Source organism: Ailuropoda melanoleuca, chromosome 12 (genome assembly GCF_002007445.2).
Source record: "Ailuropoda melanoleuca isolate Jingjing chromosome 12, ASM200744v2, whole genome shotgun sequence".
Classification (NCBI taxonomy): domain Eukaryota; kingdom Metazoa; phylum Chordata; class Mammalia; order Carnivora; family Ursidae; genus Ailuropoda; species Ailuropoda melanoleuca.
The window spans coordinates 27032272-27055140 of NC_048229.1; the positions used below are offsets into that span (position 1 = coordinate 27032272).

The 22869-nt window shown below is 48.6% G+C and overlaps 1 long non-coding RNA gene across 3 annotated transcripts; it reads right to left on the reverse strand.

Annotated features, from left to right (window-relative positions):
- Positions 1-3841: 3841 nt before the first annotated feature.
- Positions 3842-7277, reverse strand: LOC117804581. 3 transcript variants are annotated; one of them, XR_004629102.1, is made up of 2 exons: positions 7078-7277; positions 3842-6015 (listed from the first exon to the last, which is right to left on the reverse strand). It is a non-coding gene; the product is annotated as an uncharacterized LOC117804581 (long non-coding RNA). The 3 variants fall into 3 exon arrangements; XR_004629103.1 differs by having other exon boundaries at positions 3842-5984; positions 7070-7277; XR_004629100.1 differs by having other exon boundaries at positions 3842-5984; positions 7078-7260.
- Positions 7278-22869: the final 15592 nt, after the last annotated feature.

The following is a 22869-nucleotide window of genomic DNA, read 5'->3' on the forward strand; positions in this document are numbered from 1 at the left end:
CCCTATCTGTAAACTGAGGGGGAAGAGGTGAGATTAGCCTGTTATAAAAGCCTTTGTTGTCTAAGCTACATCATGACTGCAGCCAATGTTTGCAGAACCAGCAGGACTTGCTAAGGGGGAGAAGAATTCCAAATTCCATAATGTGTGTAGCTGGGCTCATGTATCTGTGGGTGGGGTGACTCAGTGACTCCAGAGCACTCATTGGCTCCCTATTGCCCATAGGATCAGGTCAAACAAACCCTCTTAGTCCTGCTTTCAAGTCTCCCACCATCTGGCCTTATGCCCACCATCCCAGTATGCATATTTGAGGGTGGTGGGTTTCTAACCTGTGGGACTTCAATCACATTGAGAAATACATTTTACAACGTGACCTGGTGCACACACACATCCGAAGTGAAACTTTTCATGAACAAAACTGACCTCCACTAAGCATAATGCTCTCAGATATCATGTATGCTTATTCTATTTCTGAAATAAAAATCTGACCACAACCTAAATTTTTCAGGACTGGCTAATGGGTCTTAACCTGCAATCTGAAAAACACTAATCTTGAATTCCAGAGAACCATCTGGGTTGGTGTTAGAAAAGGAGTAACTCTTACTAAAGTAGGAGTAGATTATATTGGCTTCCCAGGGTAGGGGTGGGGGCTCGGTGTTTTACTCCCGCACCCCTCCTCACAGCATGTGTGCATGCATGAACAGACAGACAGACATACACACACAAATACCACTCCCTTTCACTCCCCTTCAGAAAAAGGTTTGTTGACTGAATCTCCCTTTCTCCCTCTGGCTCCTTCTCTTGTGTCCATCTCTGTCTCTCTCACATACAGTTTGGGTCTCCGAAGGTCCGCATTCTTTAGGGCTGTGCTCTGGCCTTTACTGATTAAACCAGGGCCTCAACCCAGTCAATGGGAGAGCTGAGATGCTGTCCAATAGAAATTTGCTCTCTTTGACCTTCTCCTGCCCTTGCTCCCTGAGTCTGTTTCTCATGGGAAAGATAAATGGTTTTCCCAAGGTAGTCCCTGAGCATTTCTAGTGTTTTTGGCTGAATACCACCGCAATGCCATCCCAAGCTCTACAGGTGTTAATTTAGGGCTGGGGTGCCTGAGAACCAGTGGAGGAGGGCTCAGAGAACGTGGTTGTTCCTCCCTAGTTTCAGCCAATGATTGCCATATGGGAAGAGGGACATAGCATTGCCAGATGTTTCAGATTTCCAGGAGAAGACAGAAATCTGGATATTTTTAAAAGCATAATCCCTCAGCTCTTAAATGTTAAAACTAATTCAAATTAAAAAAAAATACCGTGTGGGCCAAATAAAACCTGTCTGTGGGTTGGAGCTGGCTGATTTATAAGCTCTGGTCTAGCCAGTTGCTCAGCAGCACCAGCAAGCCGAGGAAGGGGCCCACGAAGAGGCTGTGGAGGAGCAGCCCAGAGAGGCAGGAAGGAAGCCAGAGTGAGGCAGCAATGCAGCCTCCTCCAGGAAGGCCTCCTGACCTACCTCTCTTGACAGAAGACCAGAGCAGGTCCTGGCTAAAGAGTTCAGCGTGTACTCCCCAGGACTCAAACTCTGCTTAACAAGGTGGTTGAGTATATACTGTACGAGTCCATTTGGATGGTGTTCTAGAACAGACAAAACTAACCTATGGTACCAACAGTAATGAGAGCAAGGGTTACCTCTGGGAAGGTGGGGACAGGGCTGACTGGGAAGGGACTGGAGTGAGGGTGTCATTCTGTATTTTGATAAGGGTTCAGGTTTCACAGGGATCTGTATTTGTGCTACACTTAAGATTTGTGCATTTCACTGCAGATTTTACCTCGAAACAAAATAAGAACTCCAGCGAATCCTATGCACGCTTAGGTATTGGGGAACCGGGGGGGGGGGCTGTAGCGGGTCTTCAGTTTCCTTTGAAATGGATCAAAAAAGAAAACAAGATGGATCGACGGAGGGACAGATATGTAGTAAAGCAAACTATTAATGGTAGAATCTAGGTGGCAAATATCTGGGTATTCACCGTAATATTTCTTGTTTTGTCCAGCTGTACCGGGGTATAATTGATAGAGAACACCGCGTAGGTTTGCGGTGCACAATGTAGTGATTTGATATGTGTATATATTACAAAATGATGGTTACTGTAAGGTTACTTAACATACCCACGACCTCACATAGTCACATGTTGTATGTGTGTGTGGCAAGAACTTTCAAAATCTCTCTTAACAACTTTCAACTCTATGATATGGTATTTAATTACAGTCACATGGGATATGTTAGATTCCCAGGGCTTATACATCTTATAACTGCAACTTTCCCCCCTTCCCTTCTGCCCCCGCCCTGGGCAACCAGCAGTCTGTTCTCTGTATCTGCGTGTTTGGTTTGTTTTACTCTACGTGAGTCAGATCGTAAGTGTTTCTCTTTCTCCCTCGGACTTCTCTCGTCTAGCATAATGCCCTCGAGGTCCATCCACGTTGTCACAAATGGCAGGACGTCTCTGACTTAGTGCTTTTGTTTTCTCCCAATAAATACCCGAGGTGGATTTGCTGGGTTATGGGCGTTTCTGTTTAATTTTTTGAGGAGCCTGCATACTGTTTTCTGCCGTGGCTACACCAGTCTGCGTCCCCATGGACAGGGCAGGAGGGTTCCTTTTTTCTCCACATCCCCACCAACCACACTTGGTGTCTCTTCGGATTTTTGATTCTAGCCATTCTGGCAGGTGTGAGAGGATAGCTCACTGTGGTTTTGATTTGCATTTCCCTGATGAGGAGTGAAGTTGGACGCCTTCAATGGACCCATTGGTCGTCTGTAAATCTTCTTTGGAAAAACGTCTCTTCAGCATCTTTGCCCATCTTGTAACTGGATTCTTTGGTTTTTTTCCCCACTGGAATATTTTTTCAACTATTTCTGTTTGAAATTTTTCATAACAAAATATAGAGAAGAAAAGAGCAGGACTATCACCAGAGAAACAGGATAGATAAAGTATATTGGATTATAACCCAAACATGAAATAAATATCTGTAAATCCAAAATGTTATAAATAAATGTTTGGGAAAAGTGAGAAATGTGATGTGAGGGAGAGAATAGACAAATCTCCTTCGCAGAAGAATTCCTAATAATTTATGTGGAAATTCTACCCTCAAGGGGCTGGATTGCACAACTTCCTACTCTGAGGTTGGGCTGAGCATGGTGGTGTCCTTCCAAAGGGAACACATGAAAACTGGGGGAACAGACGAACTTTGTAGTCCAGAGACCTCACCAACACTGCCTCCCGGGGATTAGGACCAACGTTAGCCACGATCAGTCGTGTTGATTTTGCCCTCCCTATGGTGTGTTGAAAATGGTACTCACCTCTGTGGTTTTTCTTCCCCGTGACCCTCGTCTAATTATGGGAAAACATCTGTCAATCCCCAGTTGAGGCATATTCTACAAAATATCCAGCCCGTGCTCCTCAAAACTGCCAAGTTCATCAAGAAACAGAAAAGCTTGAGAACCTCTCAGAGCCCCGAGGAGCATAAAGTGACCTGGGGACAAATATAACGTATTCCCCTGGATGGGACACTGGCTCAGAAGGTCACTTGGTAAAAAACAAAGGGGATCCTAATACAATGTGAATGTTCATGAACAATAATGCCTTGACATTGGTTCACCGGCTATGACAAACGTACCATAGCCATTCAAGACATTAACAGCAGGGGGAACCGGGTGAAGGGTGTATGGGAACTCCGTGTACCAGCCTTGTGACTTTACTGTAAACTTGAAACTAATCTAAAATCAAAATTTACTTTAAAAAAATCCAAGTTCAAAAAAAAATGATAGGATAGTAAAAAAAAAAAAAGTCTGGGCTCACTGGTGTGAACAGGAAACAGCTTTATTCTTTCTCACCCTGCCTTCACACACCATCTGTCTGAGTCCCCTCTTCCTCCCCCAGGGCTATATCTGGAGCCGATCTTCCAGATTTTCTTGCCATTTTGGGGTTTTCCAACTGTCCCAATTTCAGCGGGTCAATAGTCCAGCCGAACTCAATACCAAAACATCCATCTGGCATCCAAAGTCGTTCCCTGTCTCCTGGGGGAGGCCTGAGCTGAGACCCCACAGACCAAGCGTGGGGAGGGGGGTAAGGTGTCACTTTGTCCAGTCTCCTCTTTGAGTCCTTGGGAAGCCACCTCCGCTTTCCTTCCACCCACGAGGAATTTCTGCATCCCTTCCTCAGAGTCACATTATTGCCAGTGCCCACCGACCACCAACAGCGCACCTGGGGTTGCACAGGCTGGCGTTACTCCTCACTGGGGAGAGGCACCGCACGCCAAGCGCCAGGCTGCTCGGGGCCCCCCTACATTCTTGAGTTGCAGTCCTCATCCCCTAGTGCCTCAGAAGTGGCTGTATTTGGAGACGGGGTCTTTGAAGAGGTAATTCCGTTCCATGAGGTCCTATGGTGGCTTCTAATCCAAAGTGACTGATGCCCTTCTAAGAAGAGGAGATTAAGACACAGACGGGCACAGAGGGAAGACCGTGTGAGGACACAGGGAGGAGGTGGCTCGGATTCCGACAGCAATTCTGATGTGCTTCCCCCCTACACATCCCACCAACCAGCTGGGAATCTTCCAAGTCAAGTCAGTTCTGACACTATCTGCGTGGAGACAGCGTCAGATCCCACAGGTTAGGGGCTCAGTCCCACAGGACGGGCCCCCGACACACAGCTCAGATTCCAATCTACCCACTGGCTGTAGACCCGGGGTCCTGCGTCCCCCTCCCCTGGTTCGACCGATTTGCTAGAGTGGCTCACAGAGCTCAGAGGAACGTTATACCAGTTTATGATAAAAGGACGTGCCTCGGGGACAGCCAGATGGGAGAGGGGCCCAGGGTCAGGCGCGGGACAAGGGCAGGAGCTTGTCTGGGGTTGAATCATCTCCGGCCCCCTCCCCTCCGCCCGGAAGAACCGTCCACAGGCCACCTCTTCACAGAAACAGCACACCTTCATGGCTCTCCCCACTCGGGGAATAGCAAGGGCTCTAGGTGACAAATCACAGTATGACAACAGCAATCTACAAGCCAAGGAGACACCAGCTGTAGCAACGCCCTGATCTTGGATTTCCAGCCTCCAGCCTGTGAGAAAATACATACCTGTCGTTCAGGCCCCTAGCCTGTGGACCTCTGTGACTGCAGCCTGAGCAGACCGACACGGGGGTGCTGGAAAGGAGTGCTCACGGGATTCCCAGGTACGGGGCGGCATTTGGAGCAGGGTCAAAGGAAGAGAGGGGTTTGCTCCAGATTTGGGTGTTGTCAGAAAGTGGGGGCTCTTCCGTGAGATGTCCTGGTGGGGCTGAGAGCCACACATCCACGCCCCAAGTCCAGAGCTCCTGCTTCCCTGTGGGCCGGTCCCCACTCTCCTCTCCTCCCGTCCCTCCCAGGCCCAGAGGCTGCTTCTGGTCCCTGACCGCCTGCACAGGTGATGGGTGTCAGCGTTGGCCTCGGCCCAGAGCCCCCGCCCCCTGCAGCAGGGTCCAGCCTGGCCCTGGGACGCCCGGCCGGTGTGGGAGAGCGGGCTGCCCACCGCCCCGCGGGGAGGAATAGGCTATGCCGAACCTGGGAAGTTACCTGCTCCTCCCGCGGTCCTACCCGACCCTCCTGCTCCCACTCTGCAGGACATGCAGGGGTGGGGGTGGGGGGTCTCCCCTCAGGCCGTCCTCTGGGGGGCCCTCATCGCCGGGCAGCTCCCACGTGTCCCATGAGCCCTGAGCTGTGTGCTCGAGGTGCCAGCAAGGGCGGTCCAGCCAGCGGCTCACCTGAGCCCCGAGGACACCATGCTGCAGCTCAGTCCCCCGCAGGCAGCAAGGTGCTTTACACTGCCAGTGTTCTTAGTACTCAGGTACAGAAAGGCCGGCAGGTCAGGAGGCAGGCAGCTGGCCCTGGGCAGACGGTTTCTCAGAGTCACAGATTCCAAGAGGAGGGACACTCTCCTCTCAGCTGGCAGGTGACGGACTTCTCGCCGCATCCTTCCGGGACACAGAGAGGCAGACACAGAGACTGGGCCAGCGTGCTCGCGTGTCTCTTCCTCTCCCTGTAAGGACCCTAATCCCATCCTGGGCACCCCCCCCCATGGCCTCGGCTGATCCTAAACACTTCCAAAAGGCCTCCCTTCCGAAGGGCGTCACAGTCAGTGTAGGGCTTCCACACAGGAATCTGGCACACAAACGTTCAGCCCATCGCACCCTTCGAGAAGGGAATGCACGCCCTACTCTGCAAAGCACGCTTCAAAGAGTACCACCCTCTTGTGAGCCTCGACTCAAAATTGGGGGACCGGGTCCATGTGCCACTGCTGGAGGCTGGGGACAGGCTCTGTGGAGAGGCCTGAGGACATCACTGAGACCTCAACCGAAGACCAGAGACAGCGGGAAAATTCCCTCTTTTTTTTTTTAAGATTTTATTTATTTGAGATAGAGCGAGAGCGTGGTGGTGGGGAGCAGAGGCAGAGGGACCCCCATGTGGGACTCGATCCCGGGACCCTGAGATCATGACCTGAGCCGAAGGCAGATGCTTAACCCACTGAGCCACCCAGGCGCCCCGAAAATTCCCTCTTTCTTAAAACCAGCTTAATTGAGGTATAACTGACGTGCAAAAAAACCCTATACATATGCCCCGTATACAATTTGCTGACTCTGGACGCGTGCAAACACCTTGACACCATGCCCACAATGCAGGTGACACGCAGAGCCAGCACTTCCCAGTGTCCTCCCGCCTCCTTTACACACTTCAGTACTCTCCTCTGGGAAGGGTTTTGCGTCCGCCAGAAAAACAACCCCCAGCTCTCTAGAACTTTATGTGTCGGTTGGGTTTTGTTTTGTTTTTTTTACTTTTTGCTGTTTTAAATTTTTTAATTAAAAAACGTTTTGATCGTGGGAAAATCCACATGACCTAAAATGTACCATCTTGACCATTTTTAAGCGTGCCGTCCACGGCATTAAGTACGTTCACAATGTTATGCAACCAACTTCCAGAACTTTCTCATCTCGCAACACTGAAACTGTCCCCGTAAAGTGACTCCCGGTTCGTTGCCCCTCCCCCGGCCCCTGGCACCCACCATCGTACCTCCAGCTCCCTGAATGTGGCTCCCCGGTGCCTCGGGGAAGTGCAGTCCTACACGGATGGTCTTTTGTGACCGGCTTACTTCACTCCGCATGATGTCCTCCAGTTCCTCTGTGCGGCAGCCTGTGTCACAATTTCCTTCCTCGAGATGGAGCAGTGTTCGGTTTTGTGCACGTGCCACGTCGGGCTTCGCCTCTTACCTGCTGCCCACCCCCCCCCCCGGCTGCTGCACGTGTGCCGGGGCTGGGATCACCTGCGCGTGTTTGCTTTGTGTTTCTATTTTCCACTTTTTATTTTGAAGTAGTTTTTAGATGTAGAGAAGAGCAGCAAAGACGGTGCAGAGTTCCCAGTGCACCCGTCACACCGTGTTCCCTGAGGTTCATGTCTGACGGAGGGAGGGTTCATGGTCATGGTGACCTGAGGGACCCCCACTGACACGGGAGCATTTACAACTGCATTCGAAAGTCCCGGCTCCCAGCTCCCACGAATGTCTTCTCTCCCATCAGGATCCCACATGACATGCAGTGTCCCCTAGTTCGTGGCCGTCCTGGCGCTCTCTCTGCTTCTCACGACCCTGACAGCTCTGAGGAGGAGGGATTCTGTCGAACCTCTTGCAGTTTGGTTTGGTCTGATTTTTTTGTTCATAACTGGACTGCAATTGTGGATTTGGGGGTGGGGGAGAAAACAGAGAGGCGATGTGCCCTTCTCGTCACACAGGCTGTTTTTCCCTGATGCTTTGTTATTTTCTGGTGGTGATGGGGACCCCAGTGTACAGCACTATGTATGTATAAATCACGGACAGAGCTGTGGGAGAAGAGTGTGAGGAGCCATGAGGGGTATACCCAGAGCCCCATTTTAGTTGGTCTGATGAGGAAGTATTTTAGAGGAAGTGATACAAGAAGCTGTGGGGGGTTTCAAGCAGGAGTAATGGCAGGTGCAAAGGCCCTGAGGCAGAGAGAAGCTCAGGGCTGGAGGAACTGGGAGAAACAGTATGTGTGTGGGGGCGGGGTGCCTGGAGCGGGCAAGAGAGGCGCTGTGCTAGGGGCTGGCGCTGGGGGGTGTGGCCAGGACCCCCTCCTGCAGGGTCCGCAATCTAGAGCCCCTTGGAGCCTGAGATGGTATTGGGAGCTTCTGAGTAACTCTGGGCACGCAGTGAGTCTGTGAATGGAGTTTGAATGGACAGGTGTGCGGGCCCAGACACCACGGATAGGTTGAGCTCCAGTAGGTGTGCCAAAATGAAACCATTTTCTTTACAGCATGACAGGCACGGAGGGACAGGCTTGGCCACCAGCTCAGGAAAAGGGAGCATAACCTACGACTCCTGTAATCCCTTCCGAGCGACGCCGGACTGGTATGCCTCACCTGTGCTCGCGGGAAGAGGAGCATTCAAGGACTTTCTCTCTCTCTCCTCTTTTTCCCTTCTTTTGCTCTCCCCGCTTTGCACTTGCTGTCTTTTGTGGGGTGGGGGCTGCAAGCCGTCCTGCCAGGTGGGGAACCTTGCTCATGGGACTGAGCAGAGAAATGGACTGAGAGCTGGTTTGGTGGGGGAAGGGCAAGCTCTGAATTCACTGCACAGCTGTCCTCTGCCCCCACGGGGCAAGTTGTAAAGGGAGACGGCCAGACAGCCAGGTTCCAGTCTCAGAGCTGCCACTTACCAGCTTCGTGACCCTGGGACTAGGAACACCCATTGTCAAAAACGCAGATGACCATCCTCACGTCCAGGGCATGGCACACAGTCCGGGCTTGATAAGCAATAGCTCATACTTTTCTTAAAGAGGTGAAATTCACAAGACATAAAGTAACCATTTTAAGCATCCTGTTTTGAGGTTCACCCACCACGTCTCAGCCCTTCTTCCTGTTTACGACTCACCGACCATTGTGTGGACAGACCACATTTTCTTTATCATTTTAATTTTCACACCTACAACCACCACCACCGCTATTGTCCTGCTATTATCGTTACAACTGCCCAGAATGTTGGCTGAAGAGGACAGAGAAGGAAAGTGGACGAGCCTGGAGGACACAGACATGAGTTCGAATCCTGCCTGACTCCCTCCCCTGAACTGACCTTGATTTTTTTTCTCATCAGCAAAATGAGGCCAATGGTCCCCACTTCTGGATAAAGAAGATGTGGGGTACATATACAATGGAATATCGCTCAGCCATCAAAAAGGATGAAGTCTCGCCATTTGCAACAACATAGATGGAACTAAAGGGTATTATGCTAAGTGAAATAAGTTAGTCTGAGAAAGACAAACACCATATGATGTCACTCATATGTGGAATTTAAGGAACAAAACAGATGAACATGGGGTAGGGGGGAAAAAAGGAGAGAGGGAAGAAAACCATAAGAGACTCTTAACAATAGAGACAAACTGAGGGCTGATGGAGGGAGGTGGTGGGGGATGGGTGGGATAGGGGATGGGCACGAAGGAGGGCACTTGTTGGGATGAGCACGGGGTGTTGTATGTAAGAGATTTTGAGTCACTGAATTCTACGCCTGAAACCAATATTGCACGGTACATTAACTCGCTAGAATTTAAATAAGTATTTGAAACAAAAACAAAACAAACAAAAAATAATCGCCACTTCATAAGGCTGGCTTTTGAAAAGTTTTCATTTAAATTAACATACGGTGTTGAGTTAACATACAGTTATGATGTTGGTTTCGGGTGCACAATATAATCACTTCCGCACAACACCCAGTGCTTCTCGCTAGTGCCCTCCTTCCTCCCCATCACATGCTTCCCCCCACCCACCTCCCCTCTGGTCACCATCCATTTGTTCTGTGTAGTTCAGAGTCCGTGTCTCGGTTTGCATAAGGCTATTTTTAATTTTTAAATTGTGGTAAAATGTACGTAACATAAACTTTACCATTTTAACCATTTTAAGTGTTCAGTTCAGCAGCTTCAAATGCACCCACGTTGTGGTACGACCACCACCTCCAGCCCTTCACAGACCTTTCTCACCCGTCCCCATGAAACACAATGGAGGTCCCCATTCCCTCTAACCCAGAACCTGGCAACCCCCATTTTCCCGGGACAAGGGCTATATTCTATATCTTGATAGGGTTTGGGTATCTAACTGTCAAATACAGCCACCAGTTTACTCAGGATCTGTGCATTTCATTTCATTGTAGGCAAACTTCAACACAAAAGGAAAAGATGGGAACGCCAGGCAAAGCTTGAACTCTAGGTAAGCAGGTGCTCGCGTAAGTATCCAGGCTGAAGCATAGCCAAGTGTCCAGCTTACTTTGAAATCCACCCAAACACCCAAGAGGGTTGGTGGACAGCTAGGTGGAGAATTTGTTAGTGGCTGAACCTAGGTGTCGGGTGTGTGGGTATTCACCGTAAAAATGCTTTCAACCCTTCTGTGTGTTTGACCCTTTCTCACGATAAAATTCTGGAAGACAGCGCTCCACCCATACCAAGTGTCTCGCTCGCAGGTTTCTCAGATCTTTTAGTCACAGAAAGCTCTGGGCACCTGGCAGAAAGTGTGTGGGAAGAGAGGTTTTATTTAAGGAATCACCTTGATTGGTATACATGGTGATGCAGGGTACGTTTGCCATTTTCGGCTCTCTGCACAGGGACCGTTTCCTACATGGAACGGAGTGCCTGTCAATCCGAGTCCTAGTGGGAAGTCTGTCTCGCCTCCCTCCAGGGAAGCCCAGGTGCTTGCTGTCCCCACCCTCCGAGATTGTGTGTTTCGGACACTCATTCCAGTGGGCGTCTTGTCCACACCACCAAGCGACTCTCCGACACCAGCTGTCATCCTTCAGTTCAAACTCAATTCTGACACCGCCTACCTGCAGACAGGGTCAGATCCCACAGGCGACGAGTCCGTCCCACAGGACTGCCCTTCCCCCGAGAGGCCAATCCAAGTCCTCACTGTCACCTGGGCTTCTGAGTCTTTTATAGTCAGAGGTTCCCATGACCCCCTCCTTGGACTTGATTAATTTGCAAGAGCAGTTCGCAGAGCTCAGAACAACATTTCACTTCCCCAATCACCAGTTTATTATACAAGGGTACAAGTCAGGAACAGCCAGATGGAAGAGATGCTCGCAGCCAGGTGCCGGGAAAGGGCGTGGGGCTGGCATGCCTTCTCCCGCATCTCCAGGTGTTGGCCAACCCAGAAACTCTCCAAACCCCGTCCTTTTGGTCTTTTAATGGAGGCTTCATTACGTAGCGTGCTTGATGAACTTACTGGCCACTGGTGATTGATTCTACCTCCAGCCGTCATTAGGTGTCCTCCCAAAGTCCCTTTTTCACATTAAAAAAAGACGTTTTTATTGTTCTCCTCACGTAGGAAATTCCGAGTGTTTTAGGAGCTCTGTGTCAGGAACTGGGTGAAGACCAAACACATATTTCTTATTATGACCACAGCCTCACGGGTAGATAGTGGACACGGGTTCTGGGCTCGACCCATCATGTAGTCTGCACGCGGTGATAGCTTCCTCTCGAGGGAGCTACGGCCAGGACGCTTTACCCCTTTGCTTCCCGCCCATTTGGGGGGCTTGACTGTCTAGTTCTACCTGAGATTCCATGAGCTGCCCAACATCGTGGCAACTTATCCCTCCTCTGCCAAAACCCGCCCGTCCTGTTCTGTTGCTTGTAAACCAGGACTCCGATGGGCACAGTCCGAATAGGAGAGGAGTTGCTTACAATCCCTGGTATTTTACCTGCTCACCTGGAGTAAGGGCTCGGCGTGTTTACAGGGCTGCCATCCACTGGTCACTATTGTCTGTTGGGCTGCGAGAACAAAACACCACGCGCCAGGTGGCTTATGACCAGCACGCGTGTATTCCTCAGCTCCGGAGGCTGGAAGTCGAAGATCAAGGCAACGGCAATTTGGTGCCTGGCGGGGGGCGGGGCTGTTTTCTCAGCACCCTGTGAAGAAAGCAGGAGGAGGCATCTCACCAGAAGCCACCAACCCTGCTGGCACCTGATCTCAGGCTTCGCAGCCCCTGGAACTGTGAGAAATAGATGTTTGTAGTTTAAGCCACCCGGTCTGTAGCATTCTTATTGCAGCAACCCCAGCTGAGACCGGACTAGGTGACTCGCTGTGGGGGCTGCCCTGTGCGTCTCGGGATGCTCCCTTATTAGCAGCGTCCCTGGCCTCCACCTGCTAGCTGCAAGGAGATCCTGTCTCCCGAGTTGTGACAATCAAAAATGTCTCCAGACATTCCCTGATGTCTGTATTTGGGACCCTTTTATCATTACTGCTGATTCCGTGACTCCATGGTAATTATCCAGTGAATTCCAGGGACTCCACTGTAATTACCCAGCTGGCTCTGGGAGCTCCTTGTGCAATTACCCAGCTGGTCCCTAAGACTAAACCATGATTTCCTAGCTCATTCCAGCGACTTTACATCCTTCAGTGATTCTGCATAATTATGGCCAACTCCTAGAACACTGCCACAATATCTGGCCTTTTGTAGAAATCCAATCATAACTACCCAGACACTTTGCTGACTTTATTTATTATGTAGAGTGCTATTGAGGTCTCCAGTATTTCAGTCCCTTTTCTGGATATCAGGGACATAGATGGAATTCTGATTCATCTTGTCCTCAAAGAGCTTACAGGCTGTTGGGAAGAGAGAAATTAAAACACTGTACCACCCAGAGAAATGATACAGCCAGCACAGAACTTGGTGGGACTGTAGAGGGAAGACATCAAAGCTTCCTAGACAGCTGCATAGCTTGTGCACTGCACAACTCTGGGGTCACCATCCCACAAACCCCATTTTCAACACAGCCCCCTGGAAACTTTGAATGCAAGGAGGGTTCTGAGACAGGCATCCAGCCAGACACAGGTCTAGAGCAGGAGGGTGGAGTCCTGGCTCCTAGCAGGAGAGGGGAGACTTTCTGAGGACCTTTGCAGGCTGGAGGAATGACACATCCCCTGCTGGGAGAAGGGCTCAGCTTTCTAGCAGAGATCCAGGAGAGAACCACTGATTCAGGCGCGCTCCATTTGGCGTCGTTGGTGTCATTCCCACCTCACTTAGGGTAACTGCATGACTCAGTGTTCCCTCTCTGAGCTAACTCCTGTGCTTCCCTCTCCCCACCCCTCCCTCGACACCAGCCGCAATGCTCCCCCTCACCGTCTTTGAGCGAGCCCCGCACGCGCCCACTGTCGGCTTTGCTGCAGCTGCCCCCTCCGCTCGCTCGGAGCTGTCTTCCCCCAGCTGACCAGCTTCACCTGGTCCAGCTGTTGCTCACATGCCACGTCCTCACGCCTTCCCTGGCCTCCTCAGTAACATCGAAGCCCGCCCCTGCCCGCCAGGCTCTCTAGATCCCTTGGACCTCCCCTCCACTTTCTCATTTTCCAAATCACTCTTCACCTCCTGGTAGACCACGAATTTACTGCTGTCCGTGGTGTGGGGTCTGTCTCCCTCTGCAAAAAGACAAGCTTCCCGAGGGCAGGGGTCCTTATCTGTTCATCTGATGGATCTCAAGAGCCTCGAAGGGTGTCTGGCACACAGTAGAGGGTCAGCAAAGACTTATTGAGTGAAAAAAATTAATTTCTCAGCTGAAAAAAAACAACCTTCCCTTTGACTTCGAAGGGAATTTCTTCACTGCGGCCACAAGAGGGAGGACGAGATGCATGTGAGTTCCATGCGGCCCCAGGTGGGTGGTCTCATGCCTGGTCCATTCCTCGGATTCTAGCACGTCTTTGAAACATGGGAGACACCAAGTCCCCATGTGCCTATCTCCCTGTGTTGGTGGGGATCCAGTCACAGGCGCAACCTGGAGAAGAAACCCACTCCAGACCATCACACCACCTGGAGACCAACAAAAGACGGTAGGATGAGCTCATAGCGGAGGACTCGCAGCCAACATTCTGATATTTTAAAACAGACTTAAAAAGGGGGATAAAAACTGCTTCACACTCGTTAGGAGGGCTACTATAAAAAAAAACAAAACCAGAGAATAACAAGTGTTGGCGGAGACGAGGAGGAGTTGGAACACTTGTGTGCTGTTGGCGGGAATGCAAAATGGCGAAGCCTTTGTGGCATGAAGAGATTAATTAATTTGCTCAAAGTTACAGAGCTTGCAACTGGCAGGGCCAGGATTCAGACATTGAAATGTGGCCTCCGGAATCGTATTCAACTGCGCTAAGAGCTGTTTTATCCTTCCTATTATCCTGTATGTATCTAGTTATTCGTTGTCGTTGAAAAGTACGTGTTGAATATCTGCTGTATGCCAGGTACTGTTCTAGGTGCAGAGACACAGCAGGAAACACTGCAGGGAAAAAAAAAAAGAAGAAGAACAATGCAGTAAAAAGAAAGAAAGAAAGAAAGAAAGAAAGAAAGAAAGAAAGAAAGAAAAAACACTAGAAATTAAAATAAGGATACATTTTAGGGGAGACAGACAGGAAATAATACTAATACGTAAAATATATAACAAGTTAATAATACATGCCAAAGACGGGAGGAAAGCAGCAACAGATAACATGAAATCAGGGTGGGGGTTGTAGCAATTTTCCATAGGCCTGTCTAAAAGGGTATAAATGAGAAGGGAACATTGGAGCAAGACTGCAGGAGGCAAAGGGCTGAGCCATGTGCATCTCTGGGGGAAGAATATTCCAGGCAGAGACAGTGGCAAGTGCAAAGGTCCTGGGGCAGAAGCACGCTTGGGGCGTTCTAAGCATGGCAAAGATGTCAGTGTGGCAGGAGTGGAATCAGCCAGAGCGGGAGTAAAGGAGATGCACCAAGAACAGTAAACCAAAGAGAGACTGAGGGTGCAGATTCCTGTACATCTGACTGAGGGGAAATTGTATTTTATTGTCAGCATGTTTACTCTATGGGATCAGACTCATACATTGGCTTTAACTGACATATATATGTTATATTTGACATATAACATTGTATAAGTTTAAGGCGTGCAGCATGTTGACTTAATACATTTATATTGCAGTAGGGCTGCCCTTGGGGTGTTAGCCAACACCTCTATGTGTCACATAATTATCTTGTTTGCTTGTGGTGGGAACAATGACAATCTAGTACTTGTCTTCCTCCGTCTGACTTCTCTCACTGAGCGTAACGCCCTTGAGGTCCAACCATATTGTTGCAAATGGCAGGGTTTCCTTCCTTCCGTGGATAAATATCGTTCCATTTGTATATTTACCACACCTTCTACATCCAGTCATCCGCTGACAGACACTGGCCAGATGTGGGACCTTCTCACCATACTTGTCTCGTGTCCTTTCCTGAATATTCATTCTTCAGTCTCTCTGCGCCTCCACCTGGTTCCTGTCTTCTGACCACGTCTCAGCTCATGATTTCTCTCTTCCACGGAGTCCACTTTGTTGTTAACGTCATCGGTGGAGTTCATAATTTCAGTAGCTACGGGTTTCAAAATTCTAGAATTTTCATTTATTTGCATTCGGAGTCTCTAGTGCTTGTCATTTGTTTGTCCGACACTGTAAATTACAGTTACTCAAAATCCAACCTGGTCTATTTGTACTACGTTTCTTTCCTCTGAGTTTTCTGGCCTCATCTTGACTTCAGGATACATCCTTGGTTTTGATTATACATGTCAGAAATAAGGAGTGCTCTGCCACTCCGTGGCCCTAGTTCCCCAGGGAGGATTTGGCTTTGCTTCTGGCAACGAGATGGGTGGGGGACCAGGCGCCTTCGTTTGAAACTGGGTTTCTGCCCTGCTGAGGTCTCGCTGACGTCCAGTCAATCTTTCTCCCTTCTGGGCCCAGCCCTGAGCTGGAATGTTTATGGCATCCCTCAACCACGATGGCCCCTTCTGCTTGACGCCCCCAATTTGAAATGTTGTTTGATTAGATGGGCCCTTCTGCTTGACGCCCCCAATTTGAAATGTTGTTTATTAGACTGCCAAATGTTCCTGCAGCATTTCAGCCTCACCTTTGCTGCTTTTGCTTTCAGAATCAGCAAACCATCCGTGTAAAACTGCCCCCAAACAATAAATTCCCCTCTCTTGGCTTCCGTCCTTTTGGCATCTTGGAATCATCAATTCTGCCTCCTTGGAAGCTCTCCAAGGCTTGCAAACACATGTTTTTATTTTATTTTGTTTTGTTTTGTTTTATTTATTTTATTTATTTTTTTTACAGTGGTAAATTGAGTTCAAAACAACCTAGTCAGACACTTCTGGAAACCAAGCCGTCAGCCTTTCTTTGGGGACAACCTCCCTGTCTTAAGTCCATGCATCTATATGAATCGGAGCAACTCATCTCACTCTTGGAGGTCACGAGCTTCCTAACGGGTCTATCCACACAGCTTTTGTTTCCTTTAATAAATGTAAAATATAATTTATTACATTACTGTTAAACATAGCGTAGCCATACTAGGTGAGAACACGGGGTCTGCCTGGGGTTGGAATCCAGGTCCACCTCTTACTTGATGAACGCAGTGATCAGTTTCTTTTTTCTTTTTTTTTCTTTAATTTTAAGCTTTTATTTAAATTCTAGTGAGTGAACACACAGTGCAATACTGGTTTCAGGAGTAGAATTCAGTGATTCATCACTTATATACAACACCCAGTGCTCATCACAAGCGCCCTCCTTCATGCCCATCCCCCATCCGGCCCATCCCCCACCACCTCCCTCCATCAGCCCTCACTTTGTTTTCTGTCATTAGGAGTCTCTTATGATTTCCTTCCTCTCTTCCTTTTTCCCCCTTCCCCTATGTGCATCTGTTTCGTTTCTTAAAATCCACATATGAGTGAGACCATAAGGTATTTTTCCTCCTCTGACTGACATATTTCCCTTGGCATATCACCCTCTAGTTCCATCCACATCATTGCAAATGGCAAGATTTCATTCTTTCTGATGGCTGAGTAGTATACCATTGTGTATATGGTGCCCCTTCAGATCACTATGTCTGTATCTTTGGGGTAAATACCCAGTGGTGCGTTTGCTGGGTCATAGGGTAGCTCTATTTTTAACTTTTTGAGGAACCTCCATACTGTTTTCCGGAGCGGCTGCACCAGCTTGCATTCCCACCAACAGCGTAAGAGGGTTCCCCTTTCTCCACATCCTCGCCAACATCTGTCGTTTCCAGTGTTGTTAATTTTAGCCATTCTGACTGGTGTGAAGTGGCATCTCACAGTGGTTTTGATTTGTATTTCCCTGATGCCAAGTGATGTGGAGCATTTTTTCATGTGTCTGTTGGCCATTTAGACGTCTTCTTTAGAGAAATGTCTGTTCATATCTTCTGCCCATTTCTTGGTTGGATTATTTGTTCTTTGGGTGTTGAGTGTGATGAGTTCTTTATAGATTTTGGACACACTAATCAAATTAATTAACCCTCCAAGCCTCAGTGTTCTCATCTATACAATGGGTCTAACAATGGAACCGCCTTCCCTGACTCATGGTGATGATTAAGAACTATCCGTATGCAAGACTCACAATAGCGTCTGGCGTGGAAGTGCTCAGAAAATGTTCTCTGTGATATCTACAGCCTCCCCAGGTTCTGTCTCCATGAATGGTTCATAGTGACTATTTCAGACAAAATTCTGATTATGCCAGGCTTATGTTTCGCACCTTACCCATAATCTTAAAGATAAAATCCCAAATCTTTACACAGCCTGTTAGAAAGCCCTACACAGGGGCGCCTGGGTGGCACAGCGGTTAAGCGTCTGCCTTCGGCTCAGGGCGTGATCCCGGCGTTAGGATCGAGCCCCACATCAGGCTCCTCTGCTATGAGCCTGCTTCTTCCTCTCCCACTCCCCCTGCTTGTTGTGTTCCCTCTCTCACTGGCTGTCTCTATCTCTGTCGAATAAATAAATAAAATCTTTAAAAAAAAAAAAAAAAAGAGTCTTTCTCTCCCTCTCCTTCTCCTTCTGATTCTCCCCTCCTCCCTCTCTAAATATAAATATTAAATATAAATATTAAATGTTAAATTTAAAAAAAAAAAAAAAAAAAGCCCTACACATTCAGTCTCCACTGTTTTCCTCCTAGTTCTCCCATCCATGGCTCTTCTGGAATTGTTGCAACTTGTCTGAGTTGGTAAAAATGTTTCCAGACTCACAGAAGCTGTGCCCTCTACCCAGACTCTCCTATTATTTTTTAAAAGGGAATGGATGCACCATTTTTACTCTCCCCCTCCTTCTCCTCTCAGGTGACAGGGTACTCCAAGGTCTTGGGAGGTGCTGGAGCCAAAAAGGTAGAAGAATCCTGGGAGCATGAGTCGCCCCAGGGAGGAGCTCCAAGTGCCAAGGGACACCCATACCTGAGTGAGCAGGAAACATCCATCCCCATGAACTCCTACTATTTTTGAGGTTGATTTGTTTAAAAAAAAAAATCTAAGGTTGCTACCGGTTACATATCACCACCGTAATGAACAGTTCAATAGATGTCTTCCTCATTAGACTATGAGCTCCGCTGGTTTGTGTATCTCGAATTTTGGGCACAGGTGCAAGCCCTTAATAGGTACCCAATAAATATGTATTGGTTGGGGAAAAAAGGAAATTCACCAAATCACACTGATGAAAGTTCCTTGGGGACGTGACTTGCTTGAGATACCATATTTTTTTTTAAGATTTTATTTATTTATTTGAGAGAGAGAGAAGACACAGGGGGAGCAGGAGAGGGAGAGGGAGAAGCAGCCTCCCCGCTGAGCAGGGAGCCCAACGTGGGGCTTGATCCCAGGACCCCAGGATCGTGACCTGAGCCAAAGGCAGACACCCTACCCATGGAGCCACGCAGTCGCCCCGAGGTACCGGACTCTGTGTGAGCCACTTATGTCTAACACCCAAGTCAGTGCTCAGAAGCCCTCCCCGCACCCCAAGGCCAGGGTTGCCAATCTGGATTTCGTGTTTGGGTCTGAGATGATGGTCAAGGAGAGCACAAGTGTGGATGAGAAAGTGGGGACGGGGGCAGCTCTGTTCCATCCTCCCAGTCAAGGGAAAGAGGAATTAGGTCTTGTGGATGACCTTTCTGTGAAACACTTAGTAGGAAAACCACACGATGGTTGGGACTGGGTCTCTGACGGTTGCCCTCTGCTCGTCTGTCTTCATGGCTGGGAGTGCGGAAAAATGGCCAGATGCTCATCACGTCCACGGCAGCGGTCAGTTGGAGACTTTGCCACAGTCACTGTGGCCGCCCAAGCCACAGCTGGTGATTTTTGGTGAGACACAAACCCAGAGGTTGTCCAGTCGTGGGTCCTGCTCCTTGTGTTCAGACAGAAAGGGAAATGAATGGGCCACGTGGAGCCCTTCAAGCCCAGTCAAGGACCGAGGGAATGGGAAAGTGACCCCCCATTCACACCTCTCTCTCTTCTCTCTTCTAGCTGGTTGTGACAACTCTCTTCAGGTTAGCCAAGACGCACGTTGGTTTTTGTGCCTCCGTGATGTTACTCAGAACCCCAGTATGGCTCGTTCCTCTGGCTCTTGAGTCACCGCGGGTGGTCCCTAGGTTAGAGGGGTTGTAATCACACACCCCTTTGTTATACAGATTCACACGTATTTCTTCTGTAGGTCGCTTTCCACATGACGCGGACATGTCTGGTTGCTCACCAGGAAAGTGTGTGTTTTCCCTTCGCGGAGAGTACTGTCACTGAGAGGTGGTCTCCGTTGCAACCACGTTTGCAAGAAATTGCCTTCTTCAAAATCCGCCAATGAGAGAATGAAGCCTCGACCAGAGCCCAACAGATGTTCACAACGAGCATATCTGACAAAGAACTCGTGTGCATAACAAGAAAAATAGAAAGCTTCCTACCGTTGACTCGAAAAAGAGAGTCAACCCAATTTTTTTTTTAAATGAGGAAATGAGAAAAAGGACGTACGTGGGCATTCACACACACACAAAAGATATCGAAATGACCACAACTATATGAAAATGTTCCCGGCCGCATCAGTCATCAAAGAAGTGCATACCGAAACCACAGTGAGAGCTCCCAGGGGTGGCGTGGCTGGAACAGAAGATGTAAAAACTTCAGCGGCTGGTGGGAATGTGCAGTAAGCAGGCACTTAAATGCTCCAAGTATAAATCGATACAGTCGCCTTCAGAAATGCTGGCCGCACCTGCTACGGGCGGATGCACGCATGGCCCCGAACGCAACGGCTGCACTCCGCGGTGGGTACCGACGGGCGTGCACCTCTAGCCTCGTCGTTAGACGCCTGTTAATATACTCAGAGCAGTACCATCCATCCTAGACGAGAAGCTAAACAAAAGCCCGCTAACGCTTCACAGATAAATACATCGTGGTTATTCGCACGACAGAATATTCTAGAGCAACGAGAACTGGTGGTCTACAATTTCACGCAGCATTAGGGGTAAATCTTACCAACATCTGGTTGAGTAAAAAGAGCCAGATACGGACAAAGAGACTGTAGAGTATGTCCACAGCTGTGTAAAGAACCCAAACAAGGAGATCGAATCCACGCTGTTAAGAAGCAGGATACTCATTACTTTTGGAAAGAAGTAGCTGGAAAGCAGAATAAAAGGGGCGTCACGTGCGCTGGCAGAGCACCGTTGATGAACCAGGGTGGTGGTGACATGAGACCGCGCCGTGCGTGGAGATTCAGTGGGCTGTGGATTCGATGTGCGTGCTTGCTGTCCGTCACACCTCGGTAAGAGTAAACACGCACGTCAGAGTACAAGCGCCGAAACACAGAGACAGAATCGCAAAAGCGGTGACAGAGGAAAAGACATTTACGTTCAAAGGAGCAACAAGAGGATTTATGGTTCTTTCACGACAGAAATGACCAATGTCACCAGGTGTTTCTCCAAAGATACAAACGTAGTGATTCGAAGGGGCACATGCACCCCAATGTTCATAGCAGCAATGTCCACAATAGCCAAACTGGGGAAGGAGCCGAGATGCCCTTCAACAGATGACTGGATTAAGAAGATGTGGTCCATATATACAATGGAATATTACTCAGCCATCAGAAAGAACGATTACCCAACATTTGCATCAGCATGGACGGTACTGCAGGGGATTATCCTCAGTGACATAAGTCAAGCCGAGAAAGACAATTATCATATGGCCTCGCTCATATGTGGAATGTAAGAAACAAAACAGATGAATGTAGGAAAAGGGAAGGAAAAATAACATAAGAATAGAGAGGGAGGCAAACCATAGAGACTCTTGACAATAGAGGACAAACTGAGGCTTGCTGGAGGGGAGGCGGGTGGGGGAGGGGGTACCTGGGTGATGGGCCTTAAGCAGGGCACCTGATGGAATGAGCACTGGGTGTTATATGCAACTGATGAATTGCTACATTCTACCTCTGAAACTAATAATACACTATATGTTCATTAAATTGATGTTAAATAAAAAAATAAAACCACAGAAAAAGAAAGAAAAAGAAAAATGACCAGTGTCAGCAGCACCGGGATACGGTCTCTGCAAGTGTTGGGGGAGAAGGGCTGCCAGCCTTGCCAAAGTACAACTCCAGAGTGGGAGGACGCCCTTCAGCGCCAGAGGTGAGAAAAAGACATTTCAGGCAAGGAAAAGCTATTTGTCACCAACAGATGGGGAACCGCAAGTATAAAAGTTTCAGGCAAAAGGAAATTAATCCTCGCCAATGGAGACAGAGACGCACAGGATGGAAGGAGGAAAGAGCCATGGAAAGGGTAAATATTTGGGTAAGGTAAGAATTCTGAATGATGATCTCATCATTCAGGAATTAATAAAACATTGGCATGTGCTTATGCTATATTTGAAGAGATTTCAAAAATCGCTATACTTTGTCATCAAGTGACAAATGACATTGGACCTATATACGTAACATGTATGGTAACATTGTATTTATAAAAATGCAAGGGAAATGTAACAGGATTCCAGATGCTGCCTACTTTAGGTGAGGAAGGAATGGGGCAGAACTGGATACACAGATACAATTTTACCAATTTCCTGGCTTTCCTGTAGGATGTTCATTTCATAGGGTTTGTCTCAGCGCTCTGTTTAATTTTCTTTAAAGTTGGGTTTTGGGCTTTGACCTTTAGTGAGGTGCTGTGCGTTTCACAATCTGCTCTCATGGGGCGCCTGGGTGGCTCAGTCGTGTGAAGCATCTGCCTTCAGCTCAGGTCATGATCTCAGGGTCCTGGGATTGAGCCCCATGTCAGGATCCCTGCTCAGCAGGGAGTCTGTTTCTCTCTCTCCCTCTGCCTCTCCCCACCGCTTGCACTCTCTCTCTCAAATAAATAAATAACATCTTTAAAAAAATAAAATAAAAAATTCTATAAGAACACTTACATATGTAGTTGGCAAAGAATATTTAGTTGGTCAATAATAATAATAATAATAATAATAATACCTTTTAGTTAAGGAAAAAGAGGAAAGAAAAAAATTTTAAAGCTTTGATATGAGTTAAGCATTTGGTGACACCAAATTGTGATCCCTTTGATATGACACTTGGACCCAGATGGCATTTGCACCTCGGGGTGCGGGTTGCCCAATATAGCCTTGGGTCTCCGGTGAAGAAACTTTCCAGGAAGCTGAGTCCCTTCTCGGCCCTGCCTGGGGAAGATCAGACGCCCACCCAGAGCAAAGCCAAAACCACTGGTTTTCTCGGAGACTATCTGAACGGCGATGTTTGTGCCCACACCACATCCTGTGAACTTTTTCAGTCGTGCTCGGTTCCTGACTCAAGGTGCTGCAGAAGCATTTTTGCATCCCCACGTTGGTCACCTGCGTGTCTCCATAAGTCCTGGAAGGGACAGGAAGACATGGGAGCCTGTGGAAAGCGGGGTCCATCTACCATGCACGTCCCGGCCGGGCTGCTCAGGCTCAGAGCCAGGATAACGTCAAGTTACTGCGAGCTCGGATGTGTATGGAAACAGATCATCCTTCACGAGCCTTCCTTCCAGAGTTCCACG